We start from the raw sequence: 6,000 nt of genomic DNA, 5'->3' as shown, positions 1-6,000 counted from the left end.
TGCCGTGCCTATCAATCACACTGGGCTCTATGGGATGTGTGTGTCTGATTGCGTGCGTACGGTAAGTGTGTGCGTGTATGCAATCAACCTGGAGGATCATAAGACCAGCCAGTCTGACCTCACTGATAAAACATGATTCGAAAGATGCGATGTGCTGTGTATCTGAAGGCCCTTGAGAGCATTGTCATACATCAGATAACTTTCGTCTGCAGTTGACGGACTAGCGTTGCGTAAGACCGACGCCATTTACATGACCAAATCAGATCTGTAATATTCTAACTTTCACTGTCGTGATGGCAGAGGCACTACAGCTCCTGAAACGGATACCCACTAGTACATTTACATTTACATTTTACATTTAAGTCATTTAGCAGACGCTCTTATCCAGAGCGACTTACAAATTGGAAAGTTCATACATATTCATCCTGGTCCCCCCCGTGGGGAATGAACCCACAACCCTGGCGTTGCAAGCGCCATGCTCTACCAACTGAGCCACACGTAGAAGCAATATCGACTTCTATAACACAGGCCCCTCTGCTATGCTACAGAAATTTGGTTCATTGTACAGTGTGGAAATCTGCCGTGTGGAAAGCGTTAGTCTGAGGTGTGTTATCATCCAGACCCTGGATTATAATTCATATAGATGAAGGATCCAGACAGGAAGTGAATGTTGTGTCTCAGAACTGGCTAAAGGAACACCGTCTTAGTAGCCAGCCTTCTGATTGGACAATTAGCTGCTTAATAGACAACTACCTCCGAGAAGATTTGGCTGACGGGAGGAAGCATGCTACTTTCCTGGTGAAGGGAGGGGATCAGCGTGTGGACCATGGAAATAAAGAGCTATGAGATCTTTAGGAAACAGGCGTAAGGAATTTGTCTGGTCCAGGCTCAGTGAAATAATATTACGCATATACTTAAACTTCAAAGGGACCGTGCGGGGCGAAGAATCCACCCGGCACCCGGGCTAAACTGCTCTCATTTAGTGGTAATGAAGTCAATAAACAGATAGATGAACACTCTGATACGGATGCACACTTCACTACTCGACTACTGTACCATACCACCTAATGCTTCCCGCCCCCGAAAATGAGGTGCTCAAACGTTGCCAAAACACATTTCCTTAAATAACCCACCATTTGATTGAGCTTTCTTTTGCCTAAATTATAGTGCACATTAACTCCCTCCGTGGCCACGGAATTTAATCCATCAATTACCAAAAGAGCTATTGCAAATTCTCCCCGTCGCTCGCAAATTGCGGCTCCACACACAGTCTCATGGTAGATTTGCCCGCTCTCTATATTTATCTCCTTCCGATGAATATTTATTTCTAATACTTATATGTCTGCAGGCTGTGCCGTGATTCGCCATCCTGCACCAGCATTAGTAGCCCAATAATAGGGCTTAGAATTACATGTGGAACCCTGTTGGAGCCTCATGGTGGGATTTAAGGTGGGACTTATCCTGTTCCCAATTATTCACTCCAGAAGCGCCTTTCGCGACTCCATGAAGACAGGGCTGCGAGATTTGACACGGGCCAGTTTGGATCGAGGGGAATAGAGTCGAGGGGACAGAAGAGGGTGATGCGAGGGTGGGGGAGGTACTGGCAGAACTTAGGTTCAGCCGAGTTGACAAAATACCCATGTGACAAAAGACATGCTAACACACTGAAGACGTTTCTTATCCTAGGCAAGATGAAATAATCATTTTACCGCGTTCATGAAAAAGAGTGGAACGATGACGGGCCCTCTTTGCCGTAACATCATTCTGCAGATCCTGAGAGGAGAGAGAAATTGGTCATTTTGAAAAGTGCGTGTTGATGTGGACAGTAAAATAAATGTTTGGTCCGTCTCACCCACTGACCTTTGGCCTAAAATGGTGAGCGAGACAGCTGTGGCAAACCTGGTCACATGTTCTGCCTGGAGCTTTGTTGACAGCCAATCCCAAATTCTTTCTACATATCCTCCCTCTCCCACCCCACCCGTTCCTGCCCCCCTGGCCTACGCATCTGAGGAACTTGATGGAAAATGAAAGTCATGAGTACAAAACCTGGGGGGCTTAAACCTATCAGTCCATCTTGTTGACAGATGTCAGTTTTGGGAAGCTAAGCATCATCAGAGAACACTGGGAGGATGAACCCCCCCACCCCCCCCTAGCAACCCTGTGGTTAAAATAACACCCTGGAGACAGGAACAGCACTGTGACTGCCACAAAATATACACCAGAACATCCAGCGGACCAACAAAAAACAGATCCACCAGCAAAATCACGCAAAATCAATGGTGGGACAACACGAGTGCTCTACAGTGTCAAGTTCAATGTGAAGCTCCGGGCGTGGAAAGAGAAAAGGGACTGAAAGAAAGCAGAAGAAAAGTGTGAATCTCAGCCCACTGTTTCCATGTTGAGCCTTGATAATGAATCGTAGGTTGAGGAGGGTAAGTAGAAATAAAACTGGCAATAGGAAGAAAACCCAGAGCGGTTTGACCTTCTACTTCCATTGTCAGCAAACCAATCACTAGCAGCACCGAATCTTAACATATGCCTGGGCCAAACTCACTCTAACACGCAGGGGAGGGGGATGGGGGGGGGCACTGAGTAGAGGTCCTCTTTAGCAGTTAGGGGAGTGAAGACCTCCAGCCACATCCATACCATTCATCCTCCCATTCTTCTCTATCCTCTCTTCTATTCATCCTTTGAGTGTCCCTGTTTTTGTATAGTTGCACTCCCCTCAGTGTTCAGTCAAATCTTTAATTGAGGTTTTTCGCAAAAGACACACCGGCATTGAATAGGAGCGGTGGTATGGTGAGAGGTGGGGGTGAGGGTGGATTGGCAGGCAGTTGTGATCTTTGGGTGGTGGTGGTTGGGGCTGGCTGACTGGGGGAGCCAGGGCTATGGATCAGGTTCCTGGGCCAGCTGTCTCAAGTGCACTGAGGCCCTGACAGACAGAACAGGATAATAGGAACAGGAGCTCTGTAACACGAGCCTCATCTTTACAAAATCAACTCCACGGTCACTTCTCTCTGCTTTGAGTCCCCAACACCCACCACACACATGCGCCCCACACACACGCACACACACACACACACACACACACACACACACACACACACACACACACACACACACACACACACACACACACAACACACACACACACACACACACACACCCACACACACACACACACACCACACACACACACACACACACACACACACACACACACACACACACACACACACAGCCCAAAACCATCCCCATGCTCTCTAATGTCTCGCTGAGTGAGCATTTTGATTGATCTAAAAGTAGAAGGTACTTCTTGCAAAACCGTGTCCTCTCTGGAATCGCGTGTGGGCAAACAAGCCCCATCCTCACCTCCCGCCCGAATGCCCCCATACCTCAGTGCCAAAGGACTAGAGTGAGGTTACGGTTGGAATTGAGGTGAACCCCCCCCCGCCACACTCGTCTGGACTGTGGTCACCATGTGGTCATCACGCCCAATAAACTGTATTTGTTTGTGCCAGCTATGGATCTGCCGGGGTGAAGGGGACAACAAGGTGTCAGTGGATTCTCGCAGGGTTCCACTGTGATCTGGTGACTCTCTGGTTCGACACACTGGATGAATGGGAGTGAATGTGAAGTGGAGCTGCTCAACAGCCGTCTGTCACTAGTAGTCCTACAGCCAAGACATCATTCATCAGTCCACTTGTTGTTCAGCCAGCCAGTCAGGCAGCTCCGGGATTCTCCCTCTCTGTGTGGATCTTTAATCATTTATGAAACATGACACGGAACATAGGCCTTACATGTCTTTCTATCGTGCTCTTCCTCCTTCTCTTTCTCTCTGCCTCCTTCTTTTTCCCCCCCCTGTGTATTGAAGTATTCAGTTTCGCGTGACATGCTGTTTTCTGTGGTTTTGCCGAAATTCAATATTCAGTTCATTCGCACAATACACACAGGCAAAAGATTCAAGACATGTATATTGGATTAATCAGCCAGACAGTGAGGTTGAGTCATAAAAAATCCAAGCAATTACAGTGGATTGGCTCATGCTATGCTGTTATACCTATGTTACTAACGCATATATTACCAGCTGACTATGAGACTAAGGATTTCCATGGAAAACACCATTGGTGTTTCAAATATAGGCCTGTATTAAGTTTTGTGAAAAATATAGCCAGTGTTAAATAGCTCGCTAGTCCATCAAAATCCCATATAAAGTGGGACAAAAAAGGGAAACGAGAGAAACAATGGGATTAAAAGCAAAAATAGGTAAAGATGAAATCAAGACCTACAGGAATCCCATTAGCAAAAACACAAAACCAGTATAGCACCATGGGTTTTCTCCTGAAGGGTAGCTTCGCCCCTAACTCAGAGGGCTCTACAGTCTCAAAATATACTCCCTGTCTGTAACATGACAACAATTTCAAATAACAGTAGTGGTCTTGCTGAAGGAAGCACACCAATTTTTCTCTGAAATGAATTAGAGCACCAGATACTACACAATAAAACCTCCACACTATTTGATTAGAAGGGGTCTGAGGACAACTGAATATTGTGTGTGTTTAGTGTCTACTGTGGATACAGAGCGGGCAGGGAGGCTGGATGTAAGCGGCGGTTGTGCTTGCCTGCATTAGACCTTACACTTTGGGAGTGTGACTCTTTCACCTACCCTTAACCCACAGCCTGATATAGGACCCCCAACCTGTATCCTCAGGCTCTGTTTTTCAGAGCTGTTCCTGTCCTCAGTCTTCAGTCTGTCCCTGTCCTCCTTTACCCTCTGCTGTCTTTCATCATCTCTCCCTTCGCCCTCCTTCCATTCCCCTCCACGCCCTCTGCTACTTGCTCTCTCCTCTCTCTCCACTCACATGTAACTCTATATCCCTCTTTCCCCTCTCTAGGTATGACACACATCTCTCTCCTCCGCGGTCCCTCCCTCACCCCGTCTTTACCCCGCTTTCCCTCTTTCTCCTATCTGCTCCCTTTCTCCACTTCCTCCTCTCATCCTCCTGTTCCCACCGCTGTGATCCGAGAGACATGGCACAGCACACATGAGGTGACCCCAGAACACTAGGGTACACCCAATTACTGGGACTTTTTTACTCGGGCTTCCGTCTCTTCCAATTTTCCAAATCCGCCGGACAAACCATGAAGGTGTACACCGGCAATTGGGGACATATTTTGTAGCTCCATTAAAGTTAACCAAGGAGAAACCAAGTGTACGCTTATGCTGGCATTGGCTCAAACTAGACCTATTAAAGTGTGATTGGAGGCGGGGGGAGGAGGGGTAGCGGGTAGCGCTGGCGGTGTGGCCGGGGTGTGTAGGATTGTGTGTAAACAGCCTCCACAAGGGTATTATTCTATAAATCCCGCTTACGGAAGGCTTAAATGTAACATTGAACAGCATTACAGCGAAGTAGTGATACTGTTATTATGAGAAAGGTTCAACAGTTCACGTTCAGGTCTCGCCACACCGTGCCCCGCTGTCCAATGGAAACAGTGCTGCCTCGATTAGTCCATTGACCTTCCTCACCCAGCAATAAGAGCTAGAATAGTGAGCATGCTTTCAGAGAGGGGACTGGCCTAGCTGCTAGAGGGCTGGTACACTGAACACTGGCGGTCTGATGCCTTCTGCGGCGACTCCGGCCTGGGACCGTTCACACGTTACTGTACGAGGACAGACACGTCGATACAGCATGTCTTTGATTAAACGTTCTAATTGGGAGCGTATTAGCAGTCAGACAGGACTACAACACATAACCTGCTTACAGATCCGTGTTTACATTTGAGTGTCAGTTTGGACATAGAGTTAGTTCTAGTTTTTAGGGCATACAATACTCCATTTTGCAGCAATCTGCATTTCCTCAGCAAACAGGCAGCGTTTCTACCTTCAGTCTGTTGCTTGGTAAGAAAGAGGCTGATGGAGGGGGATTCGGTTTTCGTGGTTATTCCATTTTGGCCCAGGAGCCTCGCTGGATGTGGTCGAGAGGTCAGAGAAGAGGGACA

The 6,000-nt window shown here is 47.5% G+C and overlaps 1 long non-coding RNA gene across 1 annotated transcript in view; it reads left to right on the top strand.

The window, feature by feature from the left end:
• The first annotated feature begins 341 nt into the window (after positions 1-341).
• LOC139023600 (uncharacterized) overlaps positions 342-6,000 on the top strand; it is a 457,670-nt gene continuing 452,011 nt past the window's right edge. The window contains exon 1 of the long non-coding RNA XR_011474755.1: positions 342-498. This is a non-coding gene — a long non-coding RNA (uncharacterized lncRNA). The remainder of the gene's footprint in view (positions 499-6,000) is intronic.

The sequence above is a fragment of the Salvelinus sp. IW2-2015 genome, linkage group LG33 (assembly GCF_002910315.2).
Source record: "Salvelinus sp. IW2-2015 linkage group LG33, ASM291031v2, whole genome shotgun sequence".
NCBI lineage: Eukaryota > Metazoa > Chordata > Actinopteri > Salmoniformes > Salmonidae > Salvelinus > Salvelinus sp. IW2-2015.
This window is presented reverse-complemented; position numbering and strand designations above follow the sequence as displayed.